This window comes from Canis lupus, chromosome 17 (assembly GCF_003254725.2).
Source record: "Canis lupus dingo isolate Sandy chromosome 17, ASM325472v2, whole genome shotgun sequence".
Classification (NCBI taxonomy): Eukaryota; Metazoa; Chordata; class Mammalia; order Carnivora; family Canidae; genus Canis; species Canis lupus.
In genome coordinates this window covers 6,270,564-6,285,440 of record NC_064259.1, presented here as the reverse complement: position 1 = coordinate 6,285,440, position 14,877 = coordinate 6,270,564, and the positions used below count along the sequence as shown (strand labels likewise).

The 14,877-nt window shown below is 52.5% G+C and overlaps 1 long non-coding RNA gene across 1 annotated transcript; it reads right to left on the bottom strand.

Moving 5' to 3' along the window:
* Window positions 1-653: 653 nt before the first annotated feature.
* Window positions 654-14,054, bottom strand: LOC118351165 (uncharacterized). The gene is made up of 3 exons (XR_004806107.2): window positions 13,508-14,054; window positions 2,007-2,172; window positions 654-1,595 (listed from the first exon to the last, which is right to left on the bottom strand). It is a non-coding gene; the product is annotated as an uncharacterized LOC118351165 (long non-coding RNA).
* Between the last annotated feature and the right edge of the window lie 823 nt (window positions 14,055-14,877).

The window sequence follows — 14,877 nt, the reverse complement described above, 5'->3', positions numbered from 1 at the left end:
GATTCATTCCAGGCAACAGTTCCAGGCGCGTGGCCTGTCCCACCCCGGGGCCCAGGCTGGGCTGAGGTGGGCCCCGCGCAGAGGGCTTGGGCAGGCGTGGGGGGCGCTCCAGCCTCGGGAGGCCTGCCTGGTGGGGGCTTGCAGGGAGCGTGGAGTAGGCCCGGAGGCCAGAACCCCCACACCTGCCCATCTGTGGGTGACTGGAGGGTTTTCTTTTCAATGCGTCTACGTTCCTCTGGGGCCTGCTTCCCTGTGGGCCTCAAAATCTGAGGCTGTGCAAGGAAAGTTGCGGGTGGGGCCGCTGTTGTGGGTTTTATTCTTCTAAACCCACAGCCACACGTGCGTATCATCAAGCGGGCTTCGGTCCTGGCCTCTGTTTTTACAGCCTTCTCACTACAGGCCGGGGAGCCCCAAACAAGCCCCCCCCCCCGGCTAACGTCGTCTGTGGTTCTATCAGGCCGATAAGCAATGGTCACGCATATGAAGAGCAGTCCCTTTCTCTCTCGCAGGCTCTAGCACTTTCAGAGCCTGTTGCTGTCCATCCTCCCATTTCATCTTTCCCATCTTTTTTTTTTTTTTTTAGCCACAAGTTTCCCTACGGGCCCCAGTTTGTGCCATTTCTGTCGGAGGCGATGTCCATTGCTCCCATCCCTCCTCCCACCATGAAAGTGGATGAGGAAAATTCAAACTTCCTCTGCGATGTGAGGGAACCTCGTGTCCCAACCCCCAAGTCACCAGGCACATGCTGGAAACCTGTTACACGGTTACCTTGACTCAGCTCACTCAATCCATTCTAGGCTCTTTTTTTTTTTTTTAAAGATATTTATTTCATGAGACAGAGTGAGAGTGAGCGAGCACACACGCAAGCAGGGGAAGGGGCAGAGGCAGAGGGAGACAGAGAATCCCAAGCAGGCTCCACGCTCAGCATGGACCCCCCCTCGGGGCTTGATCTCCCAACCCTGAGATCATGACCTGAGCCGAAAGTAAGAGTCAAATGGACACTTAACAGGCGGAGCCAGCCAGGGCCCCCATTCTAGGCTCTCATTAATTCTTCTGTCATCTAGCAAACATTTCTGGGCAGCTGTGCAGCAAGGAGCTGCGTGAGGGACGCCGAGGATCCAGAGGTGCAATGCACGATCATGACCTCCATCTGCCCGCAAGTCCTGGAGGCAAGACCGGTGTCGAGCTGTGGTGGGGAGGCTGCGAAGGGCTTGAGTTAAAATGCCTCTGAGCAAAAGGCCTACCCTTTGCGGGGAGACAGAGCTGGCTCTGCTGTCGGCCAGCAACGTGTCCTTGGCGGGTTCCTCCCCTCCTTGCTCCTCGCCATCCTCGTCTGCAAAACATGACCCTGGAGCCACTGTTTATCACATGCCCGCGGTGCGCCCGGCAGGTGCGTCCCCGTCTTGAGTGCGCGGGTTTCCCCCAACGCCCCGGAGGCCACCTCGCTCGCTTCCACGTAGCAGACACGTGTGCTCTGCAAGGGAGGCGACCAGCCTGCCCTGTCCACACAGCACGCGGCTGGGTAGGGAATAAAATCCATTAATGTTTGGCTTCTAGACCCAACTTCTTCCCATTCCCGGATGCGGCCTCCGGAGCTGTGGAGAGGATTAAATGGGATTTTTTTTTTTCATACAAAAGGCCCAGCCCGGAGCCTGGATCCCCGCAGGTTGCTGGGAAGGAGCTCTGATGGTTCCATCAGCAACGTGTCCCCTCTCTCCACGTCCCCTCCACTACGTCATCCTCCCAGATGGAGCACCAGGGCACATTTCCCCCTTGTAATAATTAATACATGTGCCAACATGTTTATGGAAAATCGCTCACACTGTGTCCTTCATCTCTAAGGACCCAATACTGCTTGGCGAGCAGGTTCCCAGATGAGAGGCTGGTTCTCTCAGTCAAACAAAGGGGAGGAGATTATCTAGGAAATTCTGACAAAGAAAGCAATTACTCTGGCCTGATGAGTGTGGGCTGCTCATGCCAAAACTGGGGCTTTGTGCTTGAATTACCTGAGTGATGTGTCTGCGGAGCCCCAGACACATTAGGTTAATTTTCTTAATGCTTCTTTTGCCCACTGAGTGCCCCCTAGGCTTCACATCCGTGGATCGCAGGAGAGCAGGCTGGCAGTGCAGAGCCCTCGGGGTGTCCTCCGTTGTCGGGGATCTGGGGAAAGATCTTAAGCCCCTCATCACCCTAAGACTTGAGTGGCGGTGCCCTGCAGTAGGGGTCCTGTCCTTTGCCTCTTCTGTGGTCTCCTGGTTCTTCTGATCTGCCCAGGGCCTGGGGAGCCACCAACTAATCCCTACTGGGGATTAGCCAGCCCCCTGCAACTGGCGACTAGCGACTAGCATTTTAGTAATAATAATGCTTCTTTTGGTTCTGCAGTGCTGGCTTTCATATCCATTATCTCCCCTGATCCGTACAGGGCCCTGCGAGACAGGCATTAGTGGCACCGTTTAAATGAAAAAAAGAATCTGAGAAAGGAAGAGTGGGTTTATCCCAGGTCACCAGGCTAGAAAGAGCAGAGCCAGCACCCAGCCGAGAGGAGGGAGCCCAGAAGCAGGTGCTCTGAGTTGTGGCTGTGTTCTCTGCACTTGTAGAAAAACACATCTAAGACCCAAAGGAGTGGATTTTTAAATGGACGGCTTTCCAGCTCCCGTGAGAAGTGATGGGGGAGTTGTCCTCGGCTCTGGGAGGAGGGCTTTCAGAGGCCTGATCACACTACACCCCACAGGCAGCTGCCTCCTCCTGGGCGGAGGGGCAGGGGTGGGGTGCAGGGCTAGTATCACTGTCGAGATACCATCTCCCTGCAGAAAGTTTGGAATCTGGGCAGTGAATTGGGAACGCAGATAAACAATCCCATCAGCCAGGTGCTCAGTGGTGACTGCCGACCCTGACCCCGAAAGGGACAGAGCAGTAATCTCTACCGCAGAGATGAGAGACAGAGACAGAGAAGAGAGAGGAGAGGGAGAGGAGGGACAGCTGAAAGCTGACGCCCTGGATAATTAGAGCTGGTGTAGCACCTTTTGATAAGGATCAGAAAGGTCTTTGCAGACACTAGTGAGTTCTCCCCACCAGGTGAAGAGACCAGTTTCTAAATGCGTCAGGGCAGGCCTGGGTGACAAGGCAGCGGCCTCACACATTCCCCAGAAAGTCAGCTCACAGAAGGGACCCGACCACCGACACTTGGCCCGGCGCCACGTCCTCTGCACCCCGGAGATGGCCGTGTGCCCACTCGCCCCCTCCTCTCTGAGGTCCCCGGACACAGACGTGCAGCACCGAGCCTCTCCCCCAACTTCCCTCTTGGTTTTCCTTTCTGTCGCCGTTGATAGAGACTTCACAGCATCCACCGACCTGGGTGGGCAGCCTCACGGGTTTGGTGAGGTCATGGACGCGTGTCACTCTGTGGTTCCACTTGCAGGCACGTTTCTCACCGTCTTTCTTTTTTTTTTTTTTTAATTTTTATTTATTTATGATAGAGAGAGAGAGAGAGAGGCAGAGACACAGGCAGAGGGAGAAGCAGGCTCCATGCACCGGGAGCCCGATGTGGGATTCGATCCTGGGTCTCCAGGATCGCGCCCTGGGCCAAAGGCAGGCGCCAAACCGCTGCGCCACCCAGGGATCCCTCTCACCATCTTTCTGCGTGTTGGCAACACTGACTTCCTCCTCTTCCTCCTCCTCCTCCTCCTCCTCCTCCTCCACCTCCTCCTCCTTCTAAAAAATATTTGTTCATTTGAAAGAGAATGAAAGAGAGAGCACGAGCAAGGGGAGGGACAGAAGGAGAAGCAGGATCCCTGCAGGGAGCCCGATGCAGGGCTTGATCCCAGGACCCCGGGATCACGCCCTGAGCCAAAGGCAGACACTCCACCACTGAGTCACCAGGGCGCCCCTGGCAACTTCCTTCTGCACACCCCTCATCTCTGTCTCCCCTCCCCCCCAAAGCCGACGACACGGGCACAGCCACAAGAGCACTTTGCCAACTGGCAAGTGTCCTCCAGATCCTGGCTCCTGGTATTGTCACTGTCCTGTTTCTCCATCTTTGTGCTGTACATCCATGCAATGGCACGACGCTTTAAGATGCCACAAAACTGTCACCCAGAGTGAAAAGGAAGAGAAACAAAGAAAGCATGCTGCTCTCTTGAAAATACTTTGGAAAATCGCTGTCCATGCTGCGCTAAGTAACTAGCTGCCCAGGGGACGTCCTGTGACGTTCGGGAGCCTGGGCGTCTGTGACCGGCCGTGGGCTCATTCAGGGATCGGGGGTTCGTTCAGTGCTCCGAGGGGCCGTGGGCCCTGTGCTGCTGGGGGGCAGGGGGGACGCGTGTGACCACAGGGACAAGGACAGACCAGCCCTGGGCGTCCGCGGTCCTCTCTTCTGAACTAGCTGATCCGCCTCCGGTAACTCCTCCTTGCTCTAGTGAGTTCGCCTTTGCGGAGATCTGTCCGGCTCCTCGTGGCCCTGGTTCAGGTGATTCTCAGCCATAAGCTGAGGCTCCTTCAGATTTCAATTTCTTAGGAAAAAAAAAAGCCCCTAAAAACAATTCTTAAAACCTCAGGCCCATCCTCCTATTGCTGGGCGACTCTCCTCCCAAACCTCCAGCTCTAAGTGCTCAGGTGGATTCCGGGCCCCCAGCCTGGCCCCTCCAGGCCCCGGGCCCCTCCGATGCCCACGTCGTGCGGGTCCCTCTGTTTCTGCCTGGCTCACCCCAACCTCTCCCTGAGGCTCCCCTGTCTGGCCTGTCCCATGGGGCAGCTCCCCAGCCTCACACCTGGCGCAGCCCCGGGGGGTCCCCACGCAGCCAAGCAGCCCATCCCGTCCTGTGTTGCCTGCCTCCCTGCCTGGCAGGCCCTGGGACAAGTGACCCGCCACCCGCCCCCGTGCTCTGCTTGCCTCTGGCTTCCTGGGACCACATCACCTTCCTTCCCGAGCGTTCGATTCCGGTTCGGTTCTCTCTGAAAAAAACGCGGCATGGGCTGGACCTGGGTCCACCTGGCCACGCCGGGTCCCTCCCTGAAGCCTCCCCAAATTACTGTTGCATCAGACAGATATGACCCAGTCCTGATGTCTTTCTGCAGCGCCAATGACACTGGTGAAGCGTCCGCGTCTGAGTGTTCTCACGGCCCCCTCTCCCTAATCGCGCTCCCTGGGTGCCAAGACGGGGGCCGTATCTTACCATCACTCCCCGGGGGGGGGCCTTGTGGCCTTGGCACCCCTTCAGGAGCTGGGTTCTGTCTGCTCTAAGGCTCCCCCAAAGGGCTGTGCGTCCTCAGTCCCCTTGCCCCCATTCCTCCCCGGCTGGTCCGCCTGCCCAAGCCCCCAGCTGCCGTCACCTGCCCTGTTTCTGTTTGGGCAAATTCCCAGGCTCTTGGTCTTGTCCTAGCTAATAAGCCTCCTGTCCTGTCCCCTATGGGACAAGCCCAGATCCCCAGGGATCCCCTGCCCTGGGCTTGACTTCCAGCCTCCCCCACCCCGAGAGCTTTATCCCTGCTCCCGGAGCTTGCCAGCCTGGCCCTTCATGGGTTGGAGCAAATCTGCACATTTGCGTGTTTATTATTCATGTCTGTCTTTCTGGCTAAATTGTCAGTTTTCTGAGAACAGGTCACGCCAACTCCTCTTCCTCATCGCGGGTTTCTCGGTGCCCAGAGCAAGGAGTGTTTGTTGAGTGAATGAATGAATAAAAGTAAATAAATGAATGTATACACACCACTTTGTTCTAAAAAAGGAACATTAGGCAGCTTCTTTTCACATCTATTATTTTCCTTGATTTTTGAACAACGCTGAAGGGTTAGAGCCTCCTCTAAAGATGAGAGGAGAGAGGTCCAGGGAGAGTTAATGAGTCCACTGGTCTGAGGCCACACAGCGAGGCTGGACAGAGCTGGATGGAGCCCAGGTCCTGGCACTGGTCATTCGAGGCCCTGTTTGAAAATCTTGGGGCTGGACACACACACACACACACACACACACACACACACACACTCATTCACACTCACTCACTCCCATGCCTGTGTGCAGGATAGTTCTATAAATAGTAACAGTCATGACACTTCTCTTTTAAGGCCTCCCCCCCACCTGCACCCCCAGGGAAGATGCCCGTGGAAGAGGAAGCAGTGAGTTTGACATTCCTGACATCCCAGTGTCCACCAGCCATGGTGACTACAGTCCTGGGGCCGCCAGGTGGCTGAAGTCCTGTTGCAGGAGGTGCCTGAGGGCTGAAGACGGGTCCCTGGAGCCCCCAGAGCCTCCCTGGGGGCCTGGGCCCCCCTCTCGGGGCCCCCACGTCCCCAACACCCGCCGCTCTGGTGGGCCTTCTCCTTCCTGCTCACTGGGAGCCCGCGGCCTCCACGCGGGCATGTTCTGGGCCTACCTCAAAGGGCTGCGGAGGTGGAATTTAAGAAAGGACTCCCTCTCCGGAATAATGAAAATAGGTGTGTCTCAAGTTGCTGTCACTGTCCCTCCTACCCTAAATGCAGAGGGTGTGTGGTGTGCAGCTCTGGCTTTACACCACCGCGTCCTCCCACACCCCTTCCTGGGCAACCGCCAACAGCAGCGCCTCAGGCCTTCGCCCCAACCTGCTGCCCAGACGCGGGCTCCTTACCTGCTCCCCACCCCTCTGCTTTGGTGTCTTCCCAGCTTTCAGAGGCTCACCCCTGCAGCCCCTTGGGTGCTGCCCACCCCCCACCCCACCCCTGCCCTGTACATGAAAAGCCCCCACCCAGCGGTGAGGCCACACGCTTGTGCTTGCCTATGCTTGCCATTTGCCCGTTCTGGCACTTTCTGTGCAGGCCAGAGCCACCTGGCATGCTCGGTCCCCCTGGGCCTGGGTCAGGGTCTTCTGCAGTCTCTAGCTTCCTCTGAAGGCCCTGTGGTGTTTTGTGGCACCTCCGATGACATCTGATGGCACTCTCTGTTGATGGAGCAGACACTGAGGAGCCAGTGGCCGGGGGAGCGGGTTGGGCCTCCTGGCTGGGTCCTCACCCTTCTCTGAGGTCTGGGGCCCTGCTGGGTGGCCGTGCCAGGCCCCTTGGGACCGGGCTCTGGGCAGAACCCTGTGGGAAGGAAGCCCGGGAGGCAAGGGTGGCTCTGATCCCTTCAGCGGAGGAGCCTGGGGGGGCCGGGGTACGTCCTCCTCTGCCATGAGGGGAGCCTTCTCCCTCACTGGGCCCCAGGTCATGCGTCAGTGTCGTGGGACCATGGACTGTGCTCCTCTCCGATCTCTTTCACTTTCTGAGTTTTATGTGATTTCAGTTGTTTCTGCGACTCTGGACTCCCAGGCAGTCTGGCACAGCGCCACAGCCCCTGCACTGCCCCTTCCCTCACCCGACGTCCCCAGATGCCACTCGGGATCGGCCCCTGGGACGGAGCAAGGTCGTCAGGCCTCATCACAGAGCTGTGCGTGCGGGCAGTGGACCGTGCTTAACCCGGGGGGGGGGGCCGCTGGGGCCCCCCAGGGGGGCAGTCGACTCCTCCCCCCCCCCAGGTGGCCTACTTTCAGAGGGACTCCCGGGCCAGGGACTTCTCTGCGGGCTGGGGGCGGCAACGGGCCACTGCACCACCGGGCTTCCTTCCAGTGCGGCTTTCGGGAGACTGTTTGTCACTTCGCTTCCTGGCCCGGCCCTCCTGCCAAGTGCCCTCAGCCTCTGGAGCAGCCCAGCAGGTGCAGCTAAGGATTCTGACCGCTGCGGCCTTCGTCCCCAGAATATCAAGTAGGCCTGGGCGGCCTTGGTCAGCACTTCCTGTTCCCCTCGCTGTCACCTCTGCCGGGGGTGGCGTGGGGGCTGGGGGGGAGCATGTGTCCACTCTTCCCAAACCCAAACCATTTGGGGGCAGCATCCGGGCCCCGGGAGTGAATTTGGGTTTTCTCGCTCACATGGATTCAGCCTGTAAAGCTCAGGACAGTACGAGTGACGAGAATCACAATGACAGACATAGTCACTCAAGGGAAACGGGTGGTCACATCTGTGTGTCCCTCGCCTCCCGTGAAGAACATGTTTCCCTGGCAGAGCTGTGCACCTCAGAGCACGTCATCTTTGTGAGCAATGCCAGCCAAACCCTTTCTCTTGAGCTTCCCTGACTTCGGAGAAGAGCAAATGCTTGTTCCAGAAGCGCATCCAAGCTACCAAAGCGATGCTGTGGTTTCCTCTCTTTGTTTCAGAATCTACGCAAAGTTGACATCCTACGGCCCGAACTATCCATGTTTGCTTGTATATAAAAGTGACATTTTGGGGCACCTGGGTGGCTCAGTGGGTTAAGCATCCGATTCTTGATCTCGGCTCAGGTTGTGACCTCGGGGTTGTGAGATCGAGCCCCACATCAGGCTCTGCACTCAGTGTGGAGTCTGCTTGGGATTCTCTCTCCCTCGTCCCCATCTCTAAAAATAAATGAAGAAATAGAAATGTGCTGGGACACATGGGTGGTTCAAGTGGTTATTAGGCGTCTGACTCTCGGTTTCAGCTCAAGTCATGACCTCAGGGGCATGAGATCGAGCCCCGTGTGGGGCTCCTCGCCCAGCGGGGAGTCTGCTTCTCTCTCTCTCTCTCTCTCTCTCTCTTTCTCTGCCTCTGCTCCTGCTCGTGCACACACTTTCTTTCTGCTTCTCAAAAATAATAAATAAATAAATCTTTTTAAAGAGGTGATATTTTAAATCACCGAATGACCACTCAGTTTACCGATGCCACTCCAAATGTTTGAGTAACTGGGACAGGCACATCAGGAAGACTCACCACGTCCCCTCTCTGGCCTGGCTTCACAAACGCACAGGCAGCACAAATACCAGTTTGAGAAGCAAGGGAAGAAGGTACTGTTTTCCCTCGAGGCTCAATAATCCCCTTCTTCTGCCCACCGCTCTAGGCGTTAGTAAGCATGCCCACTCACGGTGATGTTGTGCACGTGATGGAGACTCGAGAGCCCCTCCACCCCGTGTCCTGCTGGGGGCCACTCTTCCGTTGGCTTTCACATGTCAACCTGAAGGCTTGAGCTCAGCAAGAGCGTAGGTTCTCCCCAAGGGGCTCCCCTTTCAGAACTACCAGCTCGAGATGAGCCGGAGCGGGAATGAGAGCGTTTAAGGAGATGGTTTAAGGGTCTGAGCTGCGATCACAGAATAATTAACCAAAAGGGCTGGCAGGACTCAGGCCCTGGCCAGCTGGGCAGCATGTGCTGGCTCTGGAGCTCCTCACCAGCAGACTGGAGCTCCACACACAGTGGGAACTGGGCAGAGCTTTGGTGGCTGGAGCTCTTCTATTTTTGAGGACTCTGCTTTGCTACTTCGGATGTAGACCAGTTGGCATGGTGGATGAAGAGCCGTAGGGTGGTAAACCCAGATCTGAATCTGGTAGCTCAGCGGTCCTCCTCAGCAGCGGGGTGGGAGGAAGGATGGTTTTCATTAAACTGGCTATCCTGGTTGTGGTTGCCGGAAAGTCCTGCAGTGGAGAGGGAGTGGCAGCCACATCATGGGGTGCATGACTCAGGTGGCTGCGTGCAGAAGCCAGGATGGTGCAGGGGAGACGGGAGGAGTGGGCAGGGCCAGGTGGGGAAGGCTTGGATCTCATCCTGCAGTAGCTGCAGGGCCAGCCCTTCATCCCCCCAGCCAAGATCTGCCTCACCTTGTTCAGGGGGCCAGCCGTGCCGCACCACATTCTGCCCCAAGAGCTCAGGAGACCCTCATGATTCTGCTCAAAGGGGACACTGGCCAAACACTCCTCAAAGCAGAAGTAATAGGGGGTGGAGGCTCCAAAGTGGGTAAGCACTGGACACACTGCACAGAGCCCAAGGGACACTAGGATACGTGAACTCCCTGAGGGCAGGGACCATCCCTATGGTCAGAGATTTAGCTCCCTCACCCAACATGATGCTTGGGCAAAATAACTGCCCACAAATATATGTCTGGTGTGTGAATGCATAACGTGTTTTATATCTTGGAAATCAATCAACCTGGGGCACCTCGGTGGTCAGGGCATGATCCTGGGGTCCTGGGATCGAGTCCTGCATCAGGCTCCCTGTGGAAAGCCTGCTTCTCCCTCTGCTTGTGTCTTTGCCTCTCTCTCTCTCTCTCTGTCTCTCATGAATAAATATATAAAATCTTAAAATAAAGTCAATCAACCTAATCCATCATATCCTCAGACAAAAGAAGAGAAACTCCATGGTCATCTCAATAAATTTGGGAAAATACGTGGCAAAATTCAGCATTCATTTATGACAAAAATTCTCAGCAAACCAAAGGGAACTTCCTCAGTCTGATGAAGGGAATTTATGCAAAGACCTGCAGCCAACATCACACTTAACTCAATGTGTTCCCCTTAGAATCTAGAAAAATGAAGGATGCCTGCTTTCACCACTTCAGTTCAATATCAGGTTAGAGGCCCCAGCCAGAGCAATAAGGCACAGATAAGAAATAAACAACATGCAGTTTGGAAAAGAAGAAAAAGAACTTTTCCCATGGGCGATAACAAGATTGTAGAAATTCCCAAAGAATCCATAAGCTTTTAGAACAAATGAGTTTTACAAGGCCATACGACATGAGATCATACACAAAATCCAATCAGGATGTGAGAATTAAAAATGTTTCGTTCATCGACCAGCCCATAGTAGATGCCCCATGAATATGCAATATTATCTGGTGCTCAGGTCACTTAGATAGTGGTGGAACTGAGATTACGATCGGTCCAAACAAGGTACTTTTCTATCACGTATTCTCTATTACGTGGCTGCTTGTTAGGTGGACTTTAAGGGAATACTTGATTTAAATGGTATTTATTATGAGTTATGATAGATAGCCTTCACTCCTAACTTTATGTTTTCGAGAGATCAAGCATCATAACTCCTCCCCAGGTCACAACCTGTTGAGTATACATACACTGGAACCTCAAGTATTTTAGTGTACCTAACCCTGCACCCTCCTAAAAACAAAGGTAAACCCCAGATATTCCCATCATCAAGTTAGAAAACTGTTCAGAATTGTTGGCTCCATCCATCCGACACACAAAAAGGAGAAGGGCATGCTGCTGAACTGGCACCTGTGGGGTGATTACACAGCCCCTGATCGCCTATCAAGTGGCTGGATGGACGTTAAATAGGACAGCAGCGTTGAGCACGACTCCCGTGAATCATGTAGTAACCAAGATTTCATTAAGTGGCATAAACGAAAAAAAAAATTAAAAGATGTAATAGCTTCTTAAGGGAATGTTCGGAGATGTACTCAAAGATGACGAAGTCACTAAAAGAAGAGCCATCTGTCCCGTTAGCACACCTCCTGACTTCTGTCCGGTAGATTTTATCATGGTGAATGCACTTTGGACATAATCAGTGGTTCCTGGGTCTTAATTAAATCAACCAGCAAGAGATAATTACCTGTGGTTTCTGAGCTACCGCAAAGACAGACCCAGACCGTGTCAAGAGAGGGGGGTCCCTCTCTCCCTGTCTCCCGCCCGCTGTCTGAGACAGATACAGGGAAGGCCTCCGGTCTGACTAAGCTCATCATTGGGAAATACGGTAGTGCTACCAAGAATCCATACACAACTTTGCAAAGAGGGTTGAGGTATGTTTTAATTGGCATTAGAACCACCTGGAGGGGGTAAATTTTGTGATTGGCACATTGGAGAAAGTGTGAACTGTGGAGGGATACATCTCATTTCAAACCTGGCTTAGCCAAATACCAAATATTGTAGCCAATACAAATTTTGGTATTTGTATGACCAAAATACAGGTCATACCTGTATGACCCTGAGAAAGTAATTTGCCCTCTTAGCTTCAATTTCCTTTTTGGTGGGATTACTACAAAAGCACAGAGGAGCTGGACTATATTTATGGGGCCTATTTTTATTCTACTTTACAAATTATACCCAACAAAGTTAACAGTAACAGTGATATGGCTCCTCTCCTCCAGGAGAGATGAGGAGAAAACCCATAATGACATAGAGATTTCTAATTGCTGGGTAAATAATGGTGCTGACAAGTGGAGGAGAAAAATTAAGGCTCCTTTGGTCAGAAGGGAGAAGCCACATGGTTAGTTTACTAGAATTACTCAATTTATTTGTTTTCATTCTATTTTTAGCACTCTAGTAATAGTAAAACAAATGTGTCCAAAAATGTTCCATCTTTCTATCAACTGAAGGAGTGCAAATTAAAGTAAACTCAAAGAAACTTTTTACAACAAATGATTAAAACATAAAAAGTGATAGTGCTCCGTGCTGGTAAAGATGTGATGAAACTGACACTTTTAGCTCATACTGTTGTGTAACCTAATTAGAAAGAAAAATATTGATGTTTGTTCACTGCCATGTTCTCTAGTAAAGCAAAAGCTATGCACAACTAAAATATCCATGAGCAAGAGAATGAAAAATTACAGTTCATCAACAGGCAGCTTTAAAAAAAATGATCATTTTAAGAGTATGTATAAACATCAGCGTATTTTATGATATAAAATACCCTGTAAATGTATATGTCTGATATGATTGCAAAAACATGGCAATGTCCACATGTGGCCAAAGAATGGAAGGCATGTGTAAAAGTGAAAATAATTTGTGTATTAGGACGGTGAGATTATGGTTATTTTTTCAGGAATTTAATGTTATTATTTTGGTTTTATGAGAAAACAGCCTTGGGAGATATGATTCCCTGTTCATCTCTCTTTGATGTGTATCTAGCTGTCTTACAGCTCAATAATATTAGTAAAAGTCAGTGAAGAAGCACTCTCCCACTCTGTATGACGAGCTAATGCAGTTAACATTTGTGCCGACGTTGTGGCTAACATCTAAGGTCAGTGAGTTGAAAACAAAACCTTTTGAATAAATGGATCCTGTTTTAATTTACATTTATTTGTACTCCACCTAGATCCTAGGAGGAGTTAAAGGCTGTGGAATGTTCCAACACGAGCGTTAACTCTCTTGGTGCTAAAGCTGACTGTAGGCTCCTAGCTGTGCGTCTGTCTGCGGTTGTGAAGTTGGCTTTATTTAATCTTGGAATGTCACTTTTATCTGAAGGACCTGAGGTCTTTAACATGGATAAACCGTAACATAGCTAGCAATAGAAGTAAAAGTAGATTCCCTGCTAGACAACCCAATTGCAAGGAAAGGAAAGGAAAAAGGAAAGGAAGGAAAGGAAAGGAAAGGAAAGGAAAGGAAAGGAAAGGAAAGGAAAGGAAAGGAAAGGAAAGGAAAGGAAAGGAAAGGAAAGGAAAGGAAAGAAAGGAAAGGAAAGGAAAGGAGAGAAAAGGTGTGTACCACGTTCCACAAGCATCTTTATCCACAGGAAGGAGATTTTCATGCCACCTGACATCCCAAGGGTCAAGACTCTTGAACACTATGACATCACATTGAGATTAATTTTGTCTTCTTATATCCTAGTTTGATCTACTTTCAGTTTTTACCCTCAATGCATTTAATGAAATATGTGAAGTCGTGTTCCTGTTGTTAGCTCTCACATCTGAGAAGTACCTGCACTCCCTTCACAAACAAATCCCAGGGATTTAGATTAGATAATGCAATGACTATAGTTTCATAATCATTCGCCACTTACTGCTTAGCCTGGGATCTTGTGTCAGCCACGGGGAGGAAGAGAACATAGTCTTGCTCTGCTCTGCACGGTCGGTAATTCGCGGGGTGTTTGGTTCCAGCCACGGCTGTCTCTGCTCTGAGCTTTTCCAGAGACTCTCCTATTCCCTGGTGTTTGTCACCACCCCCCGAGCCCCGAGGGTCCGCAGCTCTCTCTCCACGCTCAGGCTTTGTGTCACACGCCGGTTTTTGCTGGGCATCTCCTGGAAGCCCCATGGACATCTCAAACCTGTTCGTGTGACACTGGGCCCGCCCAGATCTCACACCTGCTCCTCTTCTGGCTCACCGTGTCTCTTGGTGACAAGCACCAGGTACGCACACCTCCACCTCCCTTCCCAAGGTAGCCTGAAACACAGCAGAGAGCCACCACCTGCCTGGTTTGACATCCTGCGTACTCACAGGCGGACTCGCCCTCTCCATCCCCACTGCTCGCTCCTTGTTGGACTTTCTTCCCCTTCTGCCCGCATCGCTGGCCACAGCTGGCCGAGGCGTCCTGGGGAGATACGGTTTTGCAGGGCCCTGCCCTGTATGTGTACACAATCCGATTAAATATGTAGTATAAAGTCCACGGACCATACAAACATTAGTGATTAATCAATAAATATTTAGAATCAGGGACACGTGGGTGGCTCAGCGGTTGGGCGTCTGCCTTCGGCTCAGGGCGTGATCCCAGATTCCCCGGGATGGGGTCCTGCATCAGGCTCCCCGGGAGGAGCCTGTTTCTCCCTCTGCCTGTGTTTCCGCCGCCTCTCTTTCTGTGTGTCTCATGATTTAAAAAAAAAAAAAAAAGAATCCTTGGTAGGAAGGGGCTTGTTGTCAATCTTCCAGGTAGTGCCTGGCAAGAGCCGTGCGGTGTCCAGGCACCACACACCTTCCTGATCAGGCCCAGGAGACACTTCTTCTCATGTCTTTGCTGGCTGGCTTCATATTTCCAGCAGGAGGAAAAGTAGCAACACTGCTATTGCTTGCAATGCCGTGACTCTTTGGGTCCTGCTCCTATTAGATGTAACTTGCAGGGGCGCCCCAGCGGGTGGCTCAGTTGGTGAAGTGTCTGCCTTTGGCTCGGGTCATGATCTCAGGGTCCTGGGATGGAGCCCCATAATCAGACTCCCTGCTTGGGGAGAGAGGAACCTGCTTCTCCCTCTCCCCTCCTGCCTCCCCTGCCCTGCTAATGCTTTCTCTATCTCTCTCTCTCTCTCTCTCTCAAATAAATAAATAAAAAATCTTCAAAAAAAATTAACTCTCTTGATGTCATGTGTTTAGTGCTGTTCCAGCCTTACTCGTCGTGCCACACCCTGCGTCGTGGGCCCCATGAACATGGGCTCCTGTGGATTC